The sequence below is a fragment of the Delphinapterus leucas genome, chromosome 1 (assembly GCF_059928025.1).
Source record: "Delphinapterus leucas isolate spDelLeu-1000000601 "Yukka" chromosome 1, BTC_Dleu_Yukka2, whole genome shotgun sequence".
Lineage (NCBI taxonomy): Eukaryota > Metazoa > Chordata > Mammalia > Artiodactyla > Monodontidae > Delphinapterus > Delphinapterus leucas.
Window position 1 is genome coordinate 114136940 of NC_143129.1, and position 25721 is coordinate 114162660.

Sequence of the window (25721 nt, forward strand, 5' to 3'; positions counted from 1 at the left end):
AATCAATAAAACCAAAGCTGGGTCATATTGAGTAAATCTATTGATTGAATAAATACAATAAACATTGATAAACCTCTAGTTAGACTAATACAGAAAAAAGAGAAAAGACACAAATTATGAATATCAGGAATAAGGAGAAGGCACTATAGAAAATGAGGGAATATTATATAAACAACTCTATGTCAATACATTTGACAACTTAGAAAAATGGCCAAATCCCTTGAAAATCAAAAATTAACAAAGCTCACTCAACAACAGATAACTAAACTGAATAACCTTTTATCTACTAAAGAAATTAAATTCATAGATAAAAACCTTCCCACAAAACAAAGTAACAAAACTTCCCACAGATAAAACAATAGGCCCAGGTGGCTTCACTAGGAAATTTTACCAAACATTAAAGAAAAACACCAATTGACACACACTCTTAAAGAAAACTGAAGAGAGCACTTCCCAGCCCACTCTATGAAGCCAGCATTACTCTGCTATCAAAATGAGACATATTACAACACTAGAGACCAAATCCCTCATGAACATAGAGGCAAAAATTAACAAAATTTAGTGAACACAATATATAAAAGGATAATTATCATCCATATAGTTTACCCCAGAAACATATGGTCGGTTTAACATTCAAGTCAATGAAATTCACCATATTAACCAGCTATAAAAGAAAAAACATGTAATCATCTTAATATACGTAGAGAAAGCATTCGACAAAATCCAACATCCATTCATGATAAAAATCTCAGCAAACTAGGAATAGGAGAAAATTCCTCAAACTGATTAAAAGAGTATCTTTAAAAAAAAAACACAGCTAACATCATACTTTATTGAAAGACTGCATGTTTTCACCCGAAGATTGATGTTTTGTGCAACATCTCTCACCACTTTTGTGCAACACTGTCCTAGAAACTCCAGTCAGTTCAGTAAGGTAAGAAAAAGTAAACTAATGAATAAAGGCATACAGATTAGGGAGCAAGAAGTAAAACTGTCTTTTATCACAGACAGCATGATTGTGTAGAAATTCCTAAGTCTACAGAAAAGCTACTGGAGTTAATAAGTGAGTTTAAGCAAGATGGCAGAATACAAAAATCAATATACACAAATTAACTTATTTCTATATACTAATAATCAGAAATTTTAGAAATTTAAATACCATTTGAAATAGTATTTTAACAAGGATAAATTCTCAAAAAGATATGTAAGACCTCTACAGTAAAAATTATAAACCATTACTGAGAAAAATTAAATAAGACCTAGAGAAGTATACATACCATGTTCACAGTTTAAAGACTATTGTTAAGATGTCAATTTTCCCCAAATGTATACATAAACGTCATGCAATTCCAATCAAAACCCAGCAGACTTTTTGGTATAAATATCTGGTATAATTCTAAAACCTATCTACAAATGCAAATGATCTAAAATAGCCAAAACAATATTAATAAAGAACAGAACTGGAGGACCTATACTACTTCATCTCAAGACTTATTACCAAGTTACAGTAATCAAGATAGTGTGGTATTGGTATAAAGACAGACATCAAAATCAAAGAACAGAATAGTGAATCCAGAAATACAACCACACATATATGATCAATTGATTTTTAACAAAGTTTGCATGGCAATTTAATAGAAGAACTGATCATTTTTTCAAAAAAGGTATAGGAAGAACTTGATAGCCATATATTTTTTAAAATTAAAAAGAACCTTCCTTCTTACTCTATATCATATACAAAAATGAATTCAAAATGGATCATAGACCTAAGTGTAGTAACTAAAATAATAAAACTTCTAGAAGAAACATAATTCTAGTAATCCTGGGTTTGGCAAAGATTTCTTGAAAACAACACAAGAACTACAAAAGCAAAAATCAATACATTCAACTTCACTGAAATGAAAAGACACAAAAATCAAAAAGAAAGCCACAGAATAGGAGATCATATTTGCAAAATATATGGCCAAGAAAAGATCTGCACCTAGTATATAGAGAAAATCAATATAATTTTTTTAATGGACAAAAGATTTGGACACTTTCCCAAAAAAGAGATACAGAAGGCAGATAAGAATGTGAAAAGATGTTCAAAATTCTTAGTCATTAGGGAAAAGAAAATTAAAAGCACAATGAGATACCACACATACTTATAGAATGGCAAAAATTAAAGACTGACCATATGACACTTCCACAAGGATGTGAAGGAACTGGAATTCTCATGAACTGCTGGTGGGAATATAAAAGAGGACCACCACTCTAGAAAAGTTTGACAGTTTCTTAAAAGGTTAAACATACATCTAATAATAAAACCCAGTCATTCCACTCCTGGGTATTTACCCAAGAAAAATAAATAAGACACATATCCACTTAAGTCTTGTGCCCAAACATTCACCTTTATTTTTAACAGCCCCAAATGGGAAACACCAGTATGTCCATCAGCAAGTAAATGACTAAATAAATGAAGGTATATTTATACAATGGATTACTACTCAATAAAAGGAAAGACCTGTTCATATATATACCATGTATGAATCTCAAAATCATTACACCAAGAAACCAGACTCTGCCTCTCTCCCCCTCAAAGAGTATACAATGTGTAATATAATATATAGAGTAATGAACCACAAAGGTGCTAGTTTCATAAAGTTCAGCCAACTGTTTGTTCCCAAACTAGTTTACACCAGTTATATTTAATAGTGTAATTGCATAAATCAATGATACACGAATACCAAAAGTAAGAGGGTTGTTGCTTTTGTAAAAATCAAATTGGAAGATTGGGAAGACCCAGTAAAAATTGTTCGTGGATCAGATATTGACAAAACAACCCAAAAGACTTGAAGAAAAAAATATGGAGATCTAGATTGCTTTGCAAAGGTCTTAGTTTTCTTTGTTACATTTTAAAGAAGCCCAAAGTGGATACAGATTAAGTATTATGGGTGGGCTTTCTAAAACTCTTATAGGTAGACCCACACTTAAGGAAAAGAATTATTTTACACTTTTGATATGTGCATGAATGAATGCACACATATATTTTGACTTAAAATATTTAAGGTACAATTCCCACATGCATCAAACAACAAAACAGAAGCTTAATCCCATTGAATAAGAAAGATTCCTAGGGTCTTTTGAATTCACTTTCTTTTTTTCTAATGTAAAAGCTAATAAACTCCTGGAAAAGATGGATTTACAGAACCAGAAAGAAGAGGAAAAATAACATTTAATCTCACCATCCAAATGTAACCACTGGGAATATCTGGGAACATTTCTTTACTGTTGTTTTTTTTTTTTCCCCTACACTTTTTAAGAACAGTAATCATAATGAGAACACTTTTGTATATTGCCTTTTCCCATTAACTTTACAAACTTGCTAGTTCTCCCATATTATTGAAAACATTTTTATTTGGAATAATTGCAGGTGGTACAGGCTTTTAAAAGTACAAAAGCCAAGCATATACATATTGATGTCTATACTGAGTTACAAAAAATGTCATTCATTTCCCTTCTTGAATTGAAAAGTAGGAATCAAAGATAATATGGATTAAGAAGAGCTAAAAATTGGATTCTCGATGAAGACATCATAGGCAATAAATAATTGCTACCTTCCTTAAAAAAAAGGCCCGACTTATTACTTCTCCCCTTTAGTCTCATTTATTATCTCAGTTTATTCAAATCTTTAAGAATAGCTTCTCAGAGAGACTAAGACAACCAGAAAATTGCTGCTAACTCAAATAACAACCTGTAGTAATTATCAAAGTACTTCACACTTCAAAGGAGAACAGTAAAAACAATTACCTATGTGGAGTTTTTTATATGGAATTTCAAAAACATCATTCGCTTGTGTACGACAGAAGTATATCCTGACATTTCATGCCTGGTATCGAGCTGCTGCTTTCCTATGTTTTCATTCTAGGGAATCAATAAAATATATATAATAAAGATGACAGGAGTAATAATGGTGTCAACTAGGAAGCTAAGAACAAGTAGAGCTGTAATGTCCAAAAATGTGGGCACTGACTGTAACTGCTGTTTTCTTGTTGGTCTTTATCTTATTTTCTAGTTCCACATAACAAAAGTAATGCCACATTTCAAAATTATATGACTGAATAGTGCTATTAATGCCACAGAACGCTTCTCCTGCTGAGTGTTTTTGCCTGTTGATTATTTACCAAAGATTTGTTCTAAGCCCAACTTTCAATGGTTCTACATGTAAAGCATTTTACCTTAATTGCTCTGAGACTTAAAAATATAAGGGTGCTTTTCAGTTATCTCCAAGTTTTCTAAAATAAATATTACTTTTGGAATCCAAAGAAAATTTAGTCTCACAGAATGTATTATAGCACAAATATAGTCACCCAACTAAAATTAAAAAAAATACATTTCTATACATGCATTTTGTGGCTACATATACACATTTGTTGATAAATACTAAAGCTGATATATAGAAACAAAGACTTGATGCATTTAGTAAAGTCCTATTTTAAAAGCAGTTTTTACGCACATAAAAACATACACATCCACTTTTTTTCAATGAGAAAGATATCATTTTGGTTCCAAGTGACCACACTCAAAGCAGGGCACAGACGATCAATGCAGAATATGTCTTTATTTACTCATATGTCTAACGACTTTAGGATATAGTAAACACCAAATTGCCATCAGTTGGTTCTTTGAGATAGGAAAAAAAAGAAATGATAGGAAAAAAAATCAATCCAGTACCTGTTTTGCTTCACAATATATTTAGAATAAAATTTTTGGTTGATTATTAAGTCAGTTATTTAAACAGTTTTATTTGATCTCATAAAATAGTTCAAGCTAAAGGCTTAACTTAGAGCCACCTATAACATAACCACATAGACCATATACAATGCTAAACTTAAAAGTTTAACAGCTCTTAGATTTTTCAAAATTTCTTGCTTTCTACCCAGAATCATCAATGGGAAATAGGATTAATTCTGAGGATAAAGATCTAGGTTATTAACCCTTCCCGTCAGCCCCTCTCCCCACAAAACAGTACTTAAATTATCATGGAGATCCTGCCTTCCAACACTTCTTTCCCCTTTAACATAGTTTGAATTGAAGGTATAATTAATGGAACTGTTTTCTATATGGAAAGATTTGTTATATGCATCCCCTCATACAAATGTGTGTTATTCCATGGGCAAAATTTAATCTTGAAAGGGGGAAAAAGAGGGAGAATAAAATAATAACATGATGCTTCTTCACCTTTTTTTTTTTTTTTTGGCCGCGCCATGCAGCTTGTGGGATCTTAGTTCCCTGACCGGAAGCTTGGAGGCCTAACCACTGGACCGCCAGGGAATCCCTTCGCCTTCATTTTAAATGGCCACAGTGAAGACAGCAGGGTTTTGGACTTGCTTTTAGCAAACATGTAGTCATTTAATTTTCCGTGTGACATTAAGCTTTAAAAAAGATCTGAGAAGGAAATTCCTATGAATCATATACTTTTTTACACAGTATTTTATTTAACATATTCTCAAACATATAGTATTATGAAATATAGCCCATTAGAATCTATTCAATGATGACTATGTAAATACATAATCTCCAAGGATATATTTATCATCTTGATTCTCTGGCAAAACTAAATACTATGTAGGCTCTCTTTATCAGGAAGTTAATTTGTTTTGAAGGAAAAAGGCTTATGTGTTTAGGCATGTTTTGTGGGCAATGCAAGAGAGCACTTCCTCTCTATTTAACACAGCTAAAATCTATCTATCCAAAAATATTAAGAAGAGCATAAATTGAAAATGGGCTTTCCATGTTTATTTTTAAAATAAGTGCTATAAAAATAAATAGCAACTCAAAATGGATTAAAGACTTCAAGAATTAAAACCATAGAACTCCTAGAAATAAACAGAGGGGAAAATCTTCATGACATTGATCTTAGCAATGACTTCTTGGATATAACATCAAAAGCTCAGGCAACAAAAACAAAAACAGACAAGTAGGACTACATCAAGTTAAAAAGCTTTCACACAGCAAAGGAAACCACACATCCTATGGAATCGGGGGAAGTATGTGCCAACCATCTATCTGATAAGGAATTATTAACCATAATATATAAGGGACTCCTATAACTCAAAACCAAAAATACAAAAGCCCATTTAAAAATGGGCAAAGAACTTGAATAGACACTTCTCCAAAAAAGACATACAAGTAAACAGCAGGTATAGGAAAAGATGCACAACATTACTCATCATCAGGGAAATGCAAATCAAAGCCACAATGAGGTACCACCTCACACCTGTTAGGATGAACATTCTGGAAAACAAACAAACAAACAAAACTATAAAATAACAAGTGTTGATGAGGATGTGGAGAAAATGGAACCCTTGTGCTCTGTTGCTGGGAATGCAGAACGGTACAGTCACTATGGAAAACAGTACTGAGGTTCCTCAAAAAATTAAATATAGAAGCACCATATGATACAGCAATCCCACTTCTGGGTATTTATCCAAAGGAATTGAAGTCAGGATCAAAAAAAGATATCTGCACTCCCATGATCATTATAGCGTGATTCACAATACCCAAGAGGTGGAAACAACCTGAATGCCCAACGACAGAAAAATGGATAATGTGTTATATACACCACACACACACACACACACACACACACACACACACACACACACAAATATTACTTAGCCTTGAACAAAGAGAAATCCTGTCATATGTGACAATATGGATGAACCTGGAGGATGTTACGCTAAATAAAAGGACAAATACTGCATGATTCCACTCATATGAGGTATCTAAAATAGTCAAACTGATAGAAACAGAAAATAGAATGGTGGTTGCCAGGGAACCGGGGGGAGGGGAAATGGGGAGCTGCTGTTCAATGGGTCCAGAGTTTCAGTTATGCAAGATAAAAAAGTCCTGGACATGAGATGTACAACAATTATGCTTATAGTTAACAATAATATACTGCGTACTTTTTCACTATGAGGGTTAAAAAAAGGTTCATGATTATTTTTACCAATTTACTTTTTCCATCAGAAAATTAAAAGCAATTTACAACTGTATGTAACTGAGATTATGTTAAATTTACAGATTACTTTGAAAGGAAAAAAGCAATATAGTCAAGTGGTTCAAACATGAAGACATATGTTTAAAAGACTATGCAACAAAAAGTCTTAAAAGGTCCTGTATCCATCTACCCAATTTCCACCCTTCACACTATGTAACCACTATTATTAGTTATCCCTTCAGAGATCATTTTATGCATATATGAGCTAAAACAACTAAATACCTCTTTTTTGACACTAATATTCGGATAACATATACTTTCTTCACCTTGCCTTTATTTCTTTTTAAAGTAAATATATCTTAAAGGTTTTTCCTTATCGAAACATAAAGACCTTCCTCGTTCCTTTTTTTCTTTTTAAGCAGCAAGGAAATTCACAATGTAGATGTACCATAATTTATTTAATCAATCCTACTGACGGACATTTAGCTGGTTTCTTTTCTTTGGCCATAAAAATATATTCTGATAAACCTGGTACATACATTAAGTTATGGAACTTTTTGGATCCTCAAGAACAAGAGTGCTGAAGTCTTCACTGAAACCCTTTTTTCCAACAGGTTTGGCTGACACCCTTCAACAGACTTTTTCCTTACCTATAAAATGGAGGGTTACGGTTGGATTATCTCTGTGGTCTCTTCTAACCATAATTTTTACCGGATTTTCCAGAAAACGTCACCTACAATATTCTTAGCTTTAGTCTTGTAACCTTCCCATTACCTTTATTGAACTTGTTTTTCATTTGACATTTAATTTTGAAACACTTTCATGACAGTAACCCTAAAGGTAGATGTTCAACTAATAAATAAGAGTAGTAAATTACATACATGTATGTTGAGATTCCAGGATGGGACTCCAAACTCAAAAGAAAATGCATGGTCTATTAAATATCTCATGTACTTAAAATAATTATTTCATTGATAGTGATGGACTTTGCTCATCTGTACATTCGTTGATATATTTCACTATTTTCCGTAGTAGTAAAAGACTCAATATGAGATAACTGCTGAGTGTTAAGAACACAGCATATTGTCAAAGCACAGACCAAAGCCATCTTGATCAAATGGATGATCATGACCTAACCAAACATAATCTCACAATTTTTTAAACTGTAATATTAAGAGGGAGTATAGTTAAGTCTATGGCTATTTACAACTAAAATTCCATTGATTAAAATAAAGTATATTAATCACTAATTCTATAAAGCTTTTCATTGCATTCTTCTCCCATTAAAAGAATCCCAAGTCAAATGCTACTAGATGAATGAATAAAACACTGACCAAGAAACAAGTTCCCAATAAAATGTTAAATGAGAAAAGGAGCCACAAAAGCATACAGAGAGTAGGATCTCAATTTACTCAAAATAAAAATTATACACATAGACACAAACACATACAACATGTTGTAAGTGAAAACTGGTACAATCACTGAGGGCAATTTGGCAACATAAAGACGCGTGTCCTGTGGGAAGCAATTTTATTTCTAGGCACCTACTAGAAAAGCCTTTGCTCGTGCATACAAAGAAACACGAACAATAATGTTGACAGGTGAATTGCTTAGAATTTGTTCTTTTAAAAAAACTGGATAGAAAGTAAAAGTTCATCAGCAGAATAAATAAATGAAAGTGCATATATATAACATAGTTAAAAGAGCTAGATTTATAAATATCAACATGGCTAGCTGTTAAAATTATTGAGTGAAATATGTAAACTATAGAATCACACATACATTATGATGAACATCTCTGCAAATAAATAAAAATATTTTTTCTATGGTTACATACATGTGAATAAAATATTTACCAAAAAATACTAGATAAATACACATCCAGTATATAATAGTTATGTTACTTCTGAAAGAGACAAAGGAGATCTCTATAAGAGAGACTGGGATGGTGTCAAAAGGAACGTTAGCTTTATTTGAAATTATCTGTATTTTAAGAAATAATTTTTTTAAATGTAGCTATGTCTAAAAGTCTGGAAGTAAATATGCCTGAGTGTTAATATTTGATAATCCTGACAGGAGTGATTTATCTCCTTCTTTGTACTTTTCTGTATTCTTTTAATTTCTAAAATGTCGTTAAGAGAAAAATATTGAGAACAACTTATGCAGACTTATTGAGCTAGAGAATTTTATTTTGTATTATAATTACAAACATGCAGAATAAATGGAATGAATAGAACATATTTTAACTTGTACTTTTCAACGGCAAGATACACTGAGTAATTATAACAGTTACCCAACTCAAACCAACTTAGCAACCTTCAACAGCCATCTCACATCACAGGGAGATACTTTTCATTTTTGAAGCAAAAGAGAATTATCTCCAAGATATTCACAATTCACAATATTATATAATTAGTAAACATTCAGGTACTTCTGTTACAACCAGAAAATGAGCACATTCAAATGACAAAAAAGCAAAAGTTTGGAGCACATAAAGAAAATGTCAGTATCCATGAATGTGATAAATTAGACAATCAGGGAAACAAATGCATTTATAGTATTCATTTCATTGGAACAAGAAAAAACACTTCAATTACCAAATGAGTAATACTTCATTTAACAAATATTGTTGGGAAATGAAGTGACATATACAAGTGAATTTTCTAGATAACTGGAGCTTATCTTTTTAAAATCAAAACCTTTTAATTTAACCATTCAGATGAAAATCTCTCAAAAATCACATACGTCGCTGTGGTTTAAAACACATGTCGAACATATCCAAGGTTTTCCTTGAAAACTCTAGGCCAGCATTCATTCATTCACTCACTCATTCAGCAAATTAGACTTGTCTTCAAAGAGCTTGCAATCCAGATATTGTAGATTAAATAGTCTGATTAAGATAATTTTACAATTAGTTCATCAACTGAATTAAAAATAAAATTCTACCAAAAAATGAAAATATCTAAGCCCTTTATCCCTGTATTTTCTCCCACTTTCTCCCTAAATAAATCTTCTAGCCAAACTATTTTGTCTCCATAACCTAGTCTATGTTTTCACATCCATGAGCCTTTGCTCAGTATTCACTCCACTTGGAATATCCTCCCTCCAACTGCTGTCAGAAACCTACTCATCCTTCAAAGCCCATCTCAAATCTCAACTATATTGTGAATGGTATTTCTTATCTTCCCATTTAAATCAACTGTGCTAAAAATGTAAGATATTCACTTTCCTGAACAACCTGTTTTACAATAGTACTGGAAGTTGAATTTTAAATCCTGCTGGGAGGTGAAGATTTACACAACAAATATTAATTGATTCCAAACTAATGAGTAACAGGGTCATACTCATGATACTCACTCATAAAATACAGATAGCATCAAACTTGCAAAGTTATTGTGGAACTTAGAGTAGTATATAAGGTATCTACAGCAATGATAGACACAGAGTAGATGCATGAAAAATTAATAAATATTATTATCTACACTAAAAGTAGACCAAGCCAAGAAGCCACTTGCCAAATTATCACGATAATATCATTCTTTCACGGTCATGTAGGAACGAACATCAGAAAATCTTCTGGGCCCTGGAACTCAAATGTGTGCTACCCCTAAGAGAAAAAAATAATTTGGAACAGGACTCATTTATTTTCCTTGAGTACATGAAAAGTCTGAATCTCAAAGGAGAATATGTTTTGTAAGGAAAGATATTTTTTAAAAAGTTTTAGAAGAATGTTTATAATACCAAGAGGTCAGTGTCACTGTTGAAAATTCTTCATGGGTATATTAGTTTGCTATTGCTCCTGTAACAAATTACCACAAAACTTACTGGCTCATAAGAACACAAACTTATTATCTTATAATTCTGGATATGAGAAGTCCTAAAATTAAGATGTTAGCAAAGCTGCATTCCTTCTGGAGGCTCTATGGTAAAATCCATTCCCTAGAAGCATCTTCCACCTTCGAAGGGCTGTATGCATTCCTTGGCTCATGGCCTCTACTTCTACCTTCAAAGCCAGTATCATAGCATCTACAAATCTCCTTCTGATTATGACCCCTGATTCTATCATCACATCTCCTTTTCTGACTCTGACACTCCTTCCTCCCTCTTACAAAGACCCCTGAGATCACACTGGGACTACCTAGATAATCCAGGTTAATCCCCCCATCTCAAGATCCTTAACTTAATCACATCTGCAAAGTCCCTTCTGTCTCATAAAGTCACATATTCTCTGGTTCTGGGAGACCATTATTCAGCTTACCACAATGGGTATTTTTATCTCTTTAATTTTGCAAAGATTACTGACACTTGAACTCTCTGATCCAATTTTTAATAATCTTTTAAAAGGAAAAGCTTACCATAAATACAAGGTAAAATAAGTAATAGTTTCTCAACTGATAGGATTTCAAAGGTTTTGAAACTTCAAGATTTTTTCAAAATGAGATTTTGATTTCTTAGAGCCTTGTTCTACTGGCCTAACACACTGTATTTGCATTTTTGAAAACTAGTTCATTAAATGGTCACACTTAGCACATTTACAACTTGAGGATAATTTTAGTGAGTAATTTAAAACCTCTTAAGGAAAAGAATTACCATAGCTTGAAGAATAAAATTATCAAACCATTATTAATTTATTTTCTCCCTTTCAGAATCTGGGAAAACCATAATAGTTACCCTGGGGAACACAGATCACAGAAACTGAAGGAAAAAAATGCCCAATTGCTCCTAAATAATGATTCTCCCAGTATATTCCGTATATTGGCTATTTTCTTGTAATACTAATATTTGCAATCTAAAGAGTTCGTATTTTCATTTATCATGGCATAACTTACTATGACCTTCACTGATATCTCATTAAGCTGTTCTTACCACAAATTCAATCTTTTTTCAACACTTAGAAACAAATTAAAGGGTAGGTGGTCTACTCAATTTTCAGCTTTGATCAAGATTAAGAACTATTTTTTTTATCTTTGAAAGTTAATCCTTTCATATTTGCCAAATATTACTTACTAGATAGGTAATACAATCTTTCAACTACCACTTTTCCATTCCTTTGTCATGATTAAGCTCATAATTGCTCACTGTGGTACTGAATATTGTTATTCATTATAAGGAATTTTAAGTCCACTCAACACAGTAATGGCATTATACAAACTAAAAAATTTACCATTTTAAATTAAAATTTGCACTGAAGAGTCAGAGAAAGAAGATAATTTCAGAGGTTTACTGTGGAGCTGCTGTGAGGGCATTTCATACTCACACTGAAGAGTCTTAGTAGTTACCATGTGACAAAGTCTTTGAACTCCAGCAGAAAATTCACATTTCCTTCTAGCAAAAATTTTGCATTACTTATTACTTCTGAGTATCTAGTGGGGTTCTTGGACTTTCATCCATTCTACTTCACCAATTACGTGTCAGGCATCAGAGGAATATTTATGGTTAAAATGATATGAGGTCTAGAGACTTGCTACAGTGGGGGGAGGTATAGATGAAGTAAAATTGTATGTGAGCTGATTAGCTGCTGTAGCTTGGTGGTATAGGGGTTCATTTTACTACCCTAGCTATGTATATTGTCCCTAGTTACTCAAAAATATATATAATCTCAGGTTCCACAATTTATTAAAACTTTGAAATAATGGCATTTATCATTATTTTTCAACCCAGAGGCTCATCATGATTAGAAGACTGGGTTTACAACACACTAAATGGATTAGAAAAAAACAAAGATTGGGAATGAAGAAAGGAAGGAAATTATTTTGATAAAGGGCAGTAATCACAGACAGTCAAATTGAACCAGCTGTTCATCCAGAAAATCTGTGGGAGTTAATATGGAGCCTATTCAAAACTTTTTAATTACACTGGTCTTTCATATATACATTTCATAGCACTTTAGGCCAAGAATATGTTATTGAGACTACTTTCACTGTCAAAATAATTGAAAAAAAGGCAATAAAAGGAAAAGAAAAGCCAAATGCATTTTTATTAAAAACAAGGACTCAGAGTAGATAAGTAGTAAGCAGGACCATGGATAAAAAGAATCCTGATTACTTTGGAAATTAACCCCTGCCACTAAAAAGCTGTCACTACCAATATAGAATAATCTATGAATATTTGCTCTGAGATAAAATAACTTATTATAATAATCTATAAATGAATCAAAACAACAAAAAAAGAAAGTCTCAAATGTATCAATAATGGAAATAAATATGACCTTAACTTTCTCTTAAAATTAATGGTTCAAACTAGACCTTCAAATAAATTAGCATTTTAATATTCAGACCCATTTTTGACCTTTAACGTACAAAATTATGCAGGGCTGGGGAAGAGAACTGACATACCACAGTTATTCCAAAATAGATTGATTTTCATCCAATACTGTTTATTAAACTATCTTCAAATACAAAGAACTTTATAAATTTATAAGCTTCACACCATACAATCAATTTAAAGTTTTCTCTATAATACTGAAAACTTTCTCATGAGCCTGGTATTCTCAGTCCACTCACGAACAATCCTTTTGGTATGAGCTATTTGTAGAACAATGTTTATTGATTAATACATTTAAGAGCATTGTTTTCTTAATTTTCTCCAGCTATCATTATTGGAATCCTATTTAAATATGTCACAGAATTTTTTACATTTTAAAACTGCTTTGCAATCATTTTTAATAATTAACCACATGAAATTCAATTATCTCTTGTGACCATGAAGAAAAAATGGTGCATTGAAGCAGTAAATTATGCCATAAAATATTAGAATTATAATATCATGGTCATAGAGTGGAACACTCTCCATCTTAAAAGGCCGACACCTAAACTTTCTCATTTCTTCTTTCAAAAATGGTCACACAACATTTTTAGCCTTTCAAACTTTGCCATTTCCACTAAGTAACATTCTTCTGTTCATTATCATCTTAAATAATACTGCAATAACAATTTAAATCAGTAAATTTTAAACAAATTTATACTAAGTGTTCAGTCACAGAATTAAGAACTAGAAAAGATCTTAGAGAAGTGCTACTCAAAGTGCTCATTTGAGACCAAATAAGGACGTTGTGCATGAGTGTAAATTAAATTCACTACTTCTTTAATCAAGTATTGCTACAAAAAAAAAATTCAGCCAAATTAAATAGTGTACTAGTGCTTTAGTTGATTTGCATTCTGGCACAAGCTCCACATATCCTTGTGGACTGGAAATAAATACTTCAAAGATTGGCAGGCAGTCTATGAACCACACTCTGATTAGCACTGTCTTCCAGATCATCTAGTTCAGTAGATCTCAACCCTGGCTCCACATGAGAATCATCTGGGAAGCTTTAGAACATGTGAACACCTGGGCTTCACCTTCAGCGATTCTGACTTAATGGGTCTTGGTAAGGGCTGGGGCATAAGTATTTCTCCTGATCTAGGCCTACTTCATTCTGCAGGTGAAAACAGAGGCTTAGAGAAACAAACAACTTATTCTCAGTTTATGAGAATTGAGAATCAAAGAATTGACTTTCAATACAATACACTTCCCACTATACCCCACACATAAGATCAGTTACAGTTACTACAGCACTATTTTATATTCAGGATACTGGGGAACAAAAACACAAACTTTTTGCTTTCTTATTAATAAACTAAGGAATAGTAAAGTGTAAGTATTGCACGGTTAAATTTAGGTTACTTGAAGGATTAATATCTTCCTTAAGATACAAATAAATTAATTTCTGTTACTTAGGAAAAATTCAGAAAGAGATAAGTTAAATACTCTGTGACTTACTTCAAAATATTGATTTATCAATTTTTGAACAATAAGCTATTAGCAAATTGACTGTTTTAATGTCAAGTGGAAAGGTGTGTGTGTGTACATATGTGTGTGTATGTGTGTGCGTGTGTGTGTGTGTGTATATATATATATATATATACATATATTTATTTTTTATGTTTTTTTCTGAATTTGGAAAGATTCTGTGAGCATAAAAGCCAAATGGACTTTTGTGTATTTCTCTCCTGATTTAATGCTCACTGCAAAACAGTTAATCAGTCATCCTGGTTAGTGATAGGGACTTGTTAAATAAGGAGCCCAGGGATTTGTAATTCTTTCTGTAAGTCCTATAAACCAGCAAAAGCAAAAGCATAGATGGGTACAAGGTAGGACTAACATTTGTAACTACCAGAGAGTTTTTCTTCCCCCTCATTTGAAAGAAAAAGCGTGCACTAATTTGTTTTCATTTTTTCTAAAATGAAACCAAAATGTAGAGTGCCTATTATTTTAAGTCAAACTCAATTCTATTTATAAGACCAATACATTTAAACCTCATCAATACCCATTTGTATGCATCCTTTGAAATGTTTCTTCACCTTTTGGAGCTTCAGCATTCTCATCTAGATAGATCTTCCAGCCACTTATCCCTAATATCATCTTTCTGTCTGTTGTGCCCCAGCTGAATTGGGTCCCTCTCCTTTTTGTTATTTTAGCCTCCAATATACAGAGGGATGTCTCATTTTAATAAGAAGGGTACAAGGAATCATTAAAAATATAAAGCAGCATATAACCAAGTATGCAACTGTGTGGCTCAGATAATAAAAGCTATACATTTCAGAAGAAAGGGGGATAAATGAGACCTTGGATTGCTTTTATATAGGAGTTAAGATTTAGCTGGGCTTTGAAAAATGAGTAGAATTTTAAGATGGAGGAAAGCAATTCAGCAGGGTTATTAGTCTGCTAAGGATGCTATAACAAAATATTACAGACTGGATGGCTTCAACAACATTTATTTCTCATGGTTCCGGAGGCTAGGAAATCCAAATTCAAGGTGCTGCCAACTTGGTTCCTGGTGAGAGCTCTTTCCTTGGCTTGAAGGTGGCCACCTTCTCACTGTGTCCCCACATGGTGGAGAGAAGGCTCTGGTATCTCTTTCTCTTAAAAAGGCACTAAATCCCATCATGAAGGCGCCACCTTATGACCTCACATAAACCTAATGACCTCATGACCTCATATAAACCTAATCATCCTAAAGGTCCCATCTCTAAATACCAACACACTGGAAGTTAGGGTTTCAGTGTATGAATGTGGGGGGGGGCACACAATTCAGTCCATAGCACAGGGCATTTCAGAACAGAGGAATAACAGTAGTGAAAGCATTGGGGTGGTAATGAATATGGCATGTCAATGGAATTAGGCAGAGACCTGCTTCTTTAGATCCAATAAATCTTGGAATACAATAGAAAATTCAGGGGATAAAAAGAATGGGAAGGATTATGAAAGGTCTAGAAGCATAGCTTAAGATTTGATTAGGCAGGAAATAAGGAAATAGCAAATGTTAGAGAGGAGAGCAGTGATAAAAGGAAAACATTCTTTAAGATTAGTGTGGCAAAACTGTGCAGCACGGCTTGCAAAAAGTGTTACAAAAAAAAAAAACACACAAAGAAACAAAACCAAAAAAAAAACCCAAATAACAATTTTAAACCAACGTGTGCCCATAGTTAACTCTGTATACAGGGACCCTAGAGACCCTAGAGTTCAGGTGGCCTAGGGAAAGGTATGAACTGAGATGTAAAGCACACTGTAACCCATAATTTTGTATCAGATGTCAAGGAAGTTATAGAATAATCTCAAGGTAGAAAATCAGGGTCAGGAACTCTTTGGATAATTTATTGTTTCACAAGCAAGCCTTGTTTTTGATTGACTTCTCTCAAACATCATCTTCATCCTATCACACCATCAAAACAAAATACAAACAAAAACGACAAGCACCCCCTGCACCACTACTGCCACAACGAATTCAATCTTAAAAAAAACCAAACACTTAGGAAGGTTTCTTTCTCATGTCCAAACTAAGGATATATGGTTATTTCATCCAGGAATAAAACACTAGGGCAAATTTTGTTTTGTTACTTCTGTATAAAATAGCCTCTGATTTCAGTGGAGGTTAAAAAAAAAAAAACTGTACTTTTTAGAGAAAACATTTTTCAGTAGAAAAATAAACAAATGGTGGCAGTAAACTTCAGAAATGTCAGCTTTCCTGTTTCACTGGTTTGTTTCATATAATCCATTTCAACCACCCAGTGTAAAAATTGTGGGCCAGTATCCCCTTTAACCCTGGGGAAAGAACAGCAATAACGGTAGTCATAGTCTGTTCCACTCAAATAGAGTACCCGCTCTTTAGAAATTTCTTTAAGAATATGTTGCTAGTCTCTGCAAGTGTGTGTGTGTATCCAATATATATATAGCATATATTCATATTAAAATATCAAAAATGAGAGGTTTTATTTCACTTTCTAATTTTCCCACAATTTATTTACAGGATGGTAAATAAAACAACGCTGTCAGTTCCACGTGGAAGAACAGAAAGTGAAAGCTCTTTAGAAAAATAAATTTTCCCAAACTGAGTGTGCTAACCATAAAAGGCAAAATGGTGTTATCTGTGGGGATGCTCATCGGTGGTTACCCAAATTATTATTATTTTTTGAATGATCAAAAAATATATATATTTTAATACATAACAATGTTGCATATGGTTTTAAGGCCAACATGAAGCAAAATCTACTACTGCCTACAGTAACTTAACAACATGTGGGCTATATCAGGATGATTTTTTCCCAATTTATAAAACATTGGTGCAGTAGAAAAAAAAACAATATTAAAGAACAGAAAATAAGCTTAAAGACAGCAACACTGTACAATTTCAGCTATAAACACTTGTTTTATAAAGATAAACTTGGGTTTCCCTGGTGGCGCAGTGGTTGAGAGTCCGCCTGCCCATGCAGGGGACACGGGTTCGTGCCCCGGTCCGGGAAGATCCCACATGCCGCGGAGCGGCTGGGCCCGTGAGCCATGGCCGCTGAGCCTGCGCGTCCGGAGCCTGTGCTCCGCAACGGGAGAGGCCACAACAGTGAGAGGCCCGCGTAAAAGATAAACTTATACAACATATTAGTTTTTTAAAGACAGTGGAATTATTTTCTTCCCCTAGTAAAGTCTTTTGCAAATAAACCAAGTAAGTAAAAAACAAAAATGTGAAAGTGCTCTGATTTGAAGGGTGATTCAAAGCCCAGTAGGCTTGTCCCCTGGCTCTCAGAGTTGGACCCGAAGCAGCTTTGTGGGACTCTGAAGTTCCCTGGTGTACTGTTTAGAAATCACTGCCCAGATTTACATCAGCTGGGAGTTTCAATCTGGAGTTCTCCTGACATGAAAATCACTTGCCTAAGAGATATGTCTGAATGTTCTTAAAGTAGATATTCTCTGTTGTTATTCTCTATTGTTTGGCCTTTCAAAGGAATCTTACCAGACCTGGCAGAAGTGGGAGGTAACAGTTAATGCCAGAAACATCCAGATATAATCTAAGGCAATATTTCTTAACACTTATGTCCTATTCTGATAAACATTTAAAAATAAAACAAAAAAACAAAACTGATGTCCTATTCTGATAAACATTAAAAAAATTTTTTTTGCCACCCTTCTCAGTTGAGGATTTATAACATTTTATCACCACCAATTATTGAATATTACTCCTGTGGACTGCATTATAAACAATATCTTTTTTATTTTCATTTTCCCAATATAAAATTATGCTATCATGTTAAATATGCTTTTTCAAACCATATCACCACTTATTTTGATTCTAGTTGATAAAGAATGATCTAAGCTTTATATGTTGAGTCCCCATTCATGTTTCGAAAATCATGCCTCTTTCCTATAATTTTCAAACATGTTGTCTACTATATCCTGATCAGTAGTAAAGTGATTTAATTATAGTGTTTATCTTACAAATCTCCAAGACATTGAGTAAGTTAGTATATAAAACCACAATAATTTAATAATGCAATTGTCCTTATTTGATCAAAGAAAGTAGACAGTATATAAAGGGTGTGGAAGCAGCTCATGAGAATAAATACCAGTTAGTTAGACAGAATTCCAGTTGAAGAAAGGGTTAGCATAGGGAGCTATATAGTGCTTGATACTGACACTGGCATTCTGATGGCATTCCATAACCAAGAATCTGCACTGCTCTCAACTAGTGTTATGTAATTGACTTTCCTCATCTTCACCGACGGTAGAAATATGAAGAAAAATGTTTCTATGCACATTTCAGTCTGTTTCGGACTATTATCAACATATGTAATGTTGCTGTGGAGGATTCACTATGATTAAAACAGAAAAACAAGTTGACATTATATTTCACTTTTAAAATCAACATATTAATGAATGGGTTCCATTAAATTTCAGGATACTTTAATCAAGAATTTTCTGATTTTTATCCTTAATATCTTTTTTTTTTTTTCTTTTAAGCTGGTAATTGAAGACTCTAGTTTCATGTTGCCATTCATCAAGAGGTTGTAGTGCAGGCATCACACATCTAAAGCTGCCAAACATCCCCTAAACTCCACACCTGAAATGCCACTGAGGTTATCAGGGAATTCGAAAGGACCATCAAAAAGGGCTTCTCAGAAACTGTCAATATGTTTTTTGTGTTTTTTTTTTAATTTAATAAGATATTCCTTATTTAATGAAGACTATAAATTTTGAATAATTTTGTAAAAAGCTTAGAATATTTGTCTTAATAATGTAACACCTTACCTCCTTAAATAAAGGTATTAAGGTATTTAAAAAGTATTAAGACTATTTACGAACATTTACTTAACATCTATAAATCACTACAGTGTTGTGTGTGACCAATCATTCACCCAATGCCTGTCCTCAGGCAAAAGAAAAGGTGTTTTAAAAGTATGGTCCTACCATATTTTTACAAAAGCTGCATGCTAAAGCATGCTTTTAGAACAACTACAAGTATTCCTCTTTAGAAAACAAGAACATATCTCAGTGAAAGCAAGGGCCAACAAACAATCGTGGCTTCAGTGGAAACTGTAAAACTATCTGAAATTTAATTGACATGTCTAGTTGTAACAGAGCTGTGTGTCTTAATTATATTAGCACACCTGCTATGAATACCAGTATCTGGAGAAAAAATTACTTTCTTCAAAAATACCAAACTATTCTTAATAAAATTGCAATTGTAATCTATTGGCTCACTTTTGAAAAGGAGGATAAGGACATATCTTTTTAAACACATTATCTTTTAAATCATAAAGACAGCCTTATCTCTACAAGTCCACCCTGCTCTAACTGCAAGAAACAAAAAAAAACACACTAGTAATTTTACTCAAGTCATAAGTTTGTGACTGCAAAAACGAAGTCATATTTCAGGTTATAATTTTTTTTTTTTTTTTGCGGTACGCGGGCCTCTCACAGTTGTGGCCTATCCCGTTGCGGAGCACAGGCTCCGGACGCGCAGGCTCAGCGGCCATGGCTCACAGGCCCAGCCGCTCCGTGGCATGTGGGATCCTCCCGGACCGGGGCACGAACCCGTGTCCCCTGCATGGGCAGGCGGACTCTCAACCACTGCGCCACCAGGGAAGCCCCAGGTTATAATTTTTAATTCAGGTTACATTCTGCAAATCTTAAATACCTGGAAGAATCCCATTTAATAAAGAAGGGAAAGGTTTTCTAGAGACTCATGAAACTTTACGTCAAATTTTTAACAAAGAGTTGAGGTGGGGGATCGTAAGTTGTGTGGAATTTTTAGTGAACACAGTCATCCTTTCTGAAAAGAACGCATCTTAAATCACTGATGAAAAGTACATGTACAGCTAAGTCCCTTCTAGAGACAAAAGAATTTCAAAAATGCAAGTTTCAGCATGAAAGAAATATATAAATGTAGTATTAAAATACAATAATAGAGGTATTCTACAGATCTCTGTGCCATTTCTTAGGCTATTGTCTCTTAATTCCAGATTTACCCTTCTATACTCTGCCCTGTGATCCTTGGGCTGGAGATCTGCAAGTGACATTTGCTCATTCAACCCTCCAATACCTATGTAACCAATTACCTATATTAAATTCCCTCTGTTAAAATGCATAGTGACTTTCTGTTTTATTAACGGAACCCTGGCTGATACCATCTCTACTGTGATATTTGTCGCCGTTTAACCTTAGGTAATTACCATAACTGCAAAATATATCTTTTCATTATTAAAATATACATTAAGCATGATTAGCACACTATTGGGACATTTACTAAATAATTTCTCACAATTCAAAATTACATTTTTCCTATGATAATTCAATCAGACATATACAAATGTATACTTAAAATATGTAAAATAAAACTTACAAAATATCAGCTTTAGAATGAAACTTAGAAACCAAATAGTATTATATAACACTGTACTGAAAAAAGTTCCTATTTCAATGGCAACAGTGACCATTAATTGAGAGTCTAATATAACATGGTGTTCGGTACTTTACCTTTTCTTAATCCTCACAGCAATCTTATAAGATACATTATACTTGTTTCATAGTTAAGGAATTTTTAAAGTTGTTTCTTGCCCAAGGTCACAACAGTCCCTAAGTAGCAGAGCATTCAACTCCAGATCTACTTGATTCTAAAAACGGACTACGAATCTCTCCATTTCACCATTAATCCTGACAGGAATCTCTGTACAAACTATTGCTACCAAATGCCTTTATGACAACACTCTTTCAACTGTTAATAGCTATTAGCATGTTGGGCTGAAATCTGTCTCCCTGTATCTTCTGTATCCATTAGCCTTATTTTTTGTTCTCTAGAGAAACACAGAACTAACTTAAATTAATGCCTCCGAATGACAGCTCTTCAAATATTAAAGACTTAACATGTCTGCCCTTTGTCCTGTTTTCCCCCTCCTCTAATTTCTCCAGTGCCTCTTCATCACTTAGTTTCTCCAAGATGAACATGTTCCTGTAGCATGACCCCAAAAGATACATTTAAATCAAAATCCTGGAAACAGAATAATGTTCTAAGTACAGGAAAAAGCTCACTGCTTGAAGAAAACAGTAACACAAATGAATAACTTTGCGATTCAATCATCCTCAGTCTGTTTTACATTTGGAATTTTGTGTATCAAATTTTCTTACAGACGTGTATGTTAAGAGACGTATTCATTTATCCCATTCAACGTACCCTTAGTTTGCACCTAATAAGAACTAGGGACTATGTAACCTGTTAAGGAGAGAGATATAATTAAAACAAGTTCTTGCCCTTAAGAAACTCAAAGTCTGGCATTATCAACGTATTAGCATGTGCCTCAGTTTCATTCTGTTCATGTAAGCACACATATATTATTTTTTATGCAAGTGATAGCACATTATGCATACTGTTCTAAACCCCACTTTTTAAACATAGCTTGAAAATATTACACATCAGTTTGTATAAGTGGTTGTCCTTAACAGCAGCACAGTATTCCTCAGAATGCATGAACTATAACTTATTTAACCACTGATCTGTTAATGACATTTAAAGGAGATTAAATGTCATATAATGACATTTATAATCTCTTTTATGACAAACAATTGCTGCAATGAATATCCTTGTAAATAGATCATTTTGCATAAGTATTTATTTATCTCTAGGATAACTAGAATTTGTGGGTACAAGGGTATGTACTTTTAAAATTTGATATATATTCTAAAATTACTCTCCATAAAAGTTATACCAATTTATCAGTTCTGCTGTAACATTCACTTTGAAATGTGAGTTTGTTCCAACACAACTGATATACTGGGAACAATCTGAGCACAACACAGATTTTGCATTTGCTTATGCCCTTTCATCCCCAAGAAGCTCTAGATAAATGCAGAAAAATACATCCAGCTAAACCAAGCAGGGTAGGAATACACAAATCACACATACCTCAAACAGCAACCAGCTACCTCAGTTTACTGCCTGTGTCTATAAGCCACACCCATTGACACCTGATGTTACAAATTTCCATCCCATTTCAGATAACCTTCCTTCCACCACTTCACAATGACTCACAAGGTGCAACTCTTCCAAGACCCACTTTCACAAGCAAGCGTCATGTCTTTTTCAACATGAAGTGCCATATTTATTGTAGTTTAACATGTGCAACGCTGTGTTACAATTTTACTAGAATCTTTTATATTTTATGTGTGCCACTGAAGAAGATTTTGAGCGTTGTGCTTCTAACCTCATTTTTCTTACAAGCCCTTTGTTTGCTTAGTGCAGTGATTTTTAGGAACACATGTCAAATCATGGCAAAATTGACTGTACTGTTTCATAACAATGTATGAGCATGTCTATTTTCCCATACCCCTTAAAACTGTGTGTTGGAAATACTTTAAATCTTATTAACATGATAGGTAAAATGTACTTTAGGGTTAGCTTGCATTTAAATTATAATTTCAATATGAAGAAAGATTGTCTTCAAAAAATAAAAATATCTATTTTTCTACTTTGTGAAACTACTTAATGAATTCTACTTAAGAATTTTGGAAATCCTGTGCCAAAACAGCATACTTGCTCCCTCCATACATATAAATTATCTCAAAGCACAAAACTGTTACTAACAGACAGTTCTGTGATCTTGAACTCCACATAAGAAGCAGGACACCATCTTCTAATTGGTATAAAATGAATGAGAACTTTTGGTTGAAGTATACAGAGTTGATGGATCTGTAATATCACCATTTATACAAAAAAAATATGCCAACTACCAACTTTCAGATAAGACTTATTTTGTTTGAAAATTATGAATTTGACAAGCAAGCTGAGTACTCTGGCTTATAAGGCTATAATTCTTCATTATCCCCAAAAAGGGATTCATCAAAGAAGATGGAATCCTTGTAGAGCATGCAATTATTGGCTGAAAGGAGGACTCAGTATCATGTGGTCTCTGAACAAGGTCTAAATTGTGTGCTTCTTGCAAACTCAAAACAAGTATGCCAGGAATGGGGGGAGGGAATATCTGTAACGCTGGTGGGATGGGCCTATGAGGAATCTATTTGTATGTAATGAAAGAACATGCTACTAAAGGCAAATCAGTGGAATCCTTCAGATAAACTATCTCCACTAAATCCCTTAAATTACCCCTTAACTAACTTCCTAGCCAGTATCTGGGATAGGGGGAAAAAAGCCACCCTAATTGGGAGGAGAGCTGCAGCTAGGACACAAAGGAACTTAGTATTAAAGCTAGGGGAGAAGACTCTTTGGTGCCTCTTTATAGAATGATGCTCAAAAGTGCTTATGGTCCCACTTCATTTGTATGAAGTCTAAAGATCCTGTTACGGGCTGAATTGTGTCCTCCCTGTGACAATGTAATTTAAATATGATAAATTTAAATACAATTGACCCTTGGACAACGTGGGGGTTAGGGGCACTGAACTTTCGTGCAGTTGAAATGCACACATAACTTAAAGTCGGCCTTCCTTATCTGTGTTCCTCTGTATTCACAGTTCTGCATCCACGGGTTCAACCAACCACAAATTGTGTAGTGCTGTATCATTTCCTTTTGAAAACAGTTTCCATATAAGTGGACCCGCTCAGTTCAAACCCGTGTTGTTCAAGGGTCAACTGTATATATTTGGTCTTCACCCCAGCTCCTGGTGAGAGCTCCTACAACCCTTAATTTCCTAAGTGAATAGAATGAAAGGAGCATCTTTTGTTATATTTGGTCTTTTGTCCTTTGTTTCTGAAACAGCTCCAGAGCCATAAAGGTGAAAAGAGTGTCTTATGTTATTCATAACAAGGCCTTTTTAACCACATCTGAGTATTTGTTAATGAGGTGATTTTTGGAAAGCCCCTAGACAACCTCAGGATGGATGCCTGGTTAGGGGAATCTGGGGAGGGCTGGGCTGGAGGTAACTGCCAGTGATTTAATCACTCATACTTATGTAATGAAGCCTACATTTTTTGAAAAAAAAAAAAAAAAAAACCCTAACCAAAGGGGTTTTGGACAGCTGCCAGGTTGCTGAACACATGGAGGTGCTGGGAGGGTGGCACACCTGGAGAGGGCATGGAAGCTCCATATGCCTTCCCCCATACCTTGTCCTATGTATCTCTTCCATCTGGCTGTTCCTGAATTGTATCTTTTTATAATAAACCAGTAATCTAGTAAGTCAACTTCTTCTGAGTTCTGTGAGCCATTCTAGCAAATTATCAAACCTGAGGAGGGGGTGTGGGAACTTCTAATCTATAGCTGCTTGGTCAGAAGCATAGGTGACAAGTGAACTTTTGACTGGCATGGGGGAGGTGGGTGGGAACAGACTTGTGAGACTGATGCTAACTCCAGGAAACTAGTATCATAATTGAATTTTACAACACCCAGTTGGTGTCTGGAGTTAGAAAACTGGTTGGTGTGAACAAACTCACACACCTGGTATCAGCTCTGTAGTGTGGAAGAGCACAGAAAGCCTAAGAGTTGTCTGCTTACAGCCCCCAAATTCATATGTTAAAGTTCTAACCTCCAGTAGCTCAGAACATGACTGGATTTGGAGATAGAGTCTTTAAAGAGGTGATTAAGGTAAAATGAGGTCATTTGAGTTGGTCCTAATCCAAGGTGACTGGTGTCTCTTTAAAAAGAGGAGATTAGGACACAGACAAGCACTTCATGAATACAGAGGAAGAAGACAGACATCGTAAAGATGAGGGGAGAGGCCTCAGGAAAAAAAAAAAAAAAAAATCAATGCTCCCAACACCTTTATCTCAGACTTCTAGACTCCAGAACTGTAAGAAAATAAATTCATGTTGTTTAAGCCACCCATATTGAGGTAATTTGTCATGGCAGCCCTAGCAAACTAAAACAGACCTAAAGAAAAGGGACAATAAAAATAATTAATCAGGGCTTCCCTGGTGGCGCAGTGGTTGAGAGTCCGCCTGCCCATGCAGGGGACACGGGTTCGTGCCCCGGTCCAGGAAGATCCT

General features: G+C 34.2%; 1 protein-coding gene and 1 long non-coding RNA gene across 6 annotated transcripts in view; one reads left to right on the forward strand and one right to left on the reverse strand.

Moving 5' to 3' along the window:
- The window catches only part of LOC149750713 (uncharacterized), a 35578-nt gene extending 28942 nt beyond the window's left edge, over positions 1 to 6636 (forward strand). Inside the window, exon 2 of the long non-coding RNA XR_016394819.1 lies at positions 1 to 6636. This exon is cut by the window's left edge and continues 26913 nt beyond it. This is a non-coding gene — a long non-coding RNA (uncharacterized LOC149750713).
- HS2ST1 (heparan sulfate 2-O-sulfotransferase 1) overlaps positions 1 to 25721 on the reverse strand; it is a 227372-nt gene that overhangs the window by 94825 nt on the left and 106826 nt on the right. Inside the window, exon 2 of one of the 5 annotated variants that reach the window (XM_089919993.1) lies at positions 3790 to 3903. The exons of the other annotated variants lie outside the window; for them this stretch is intronic. The gene's annotated coding sequence lies outside the window, so the exon portion shown is untranslated. The remainder of the gene's footprint in view (positions 1 to 3789; positions 3904 to 25721) is intronic. 5 annotated transcript variants of the gene reach the window in all.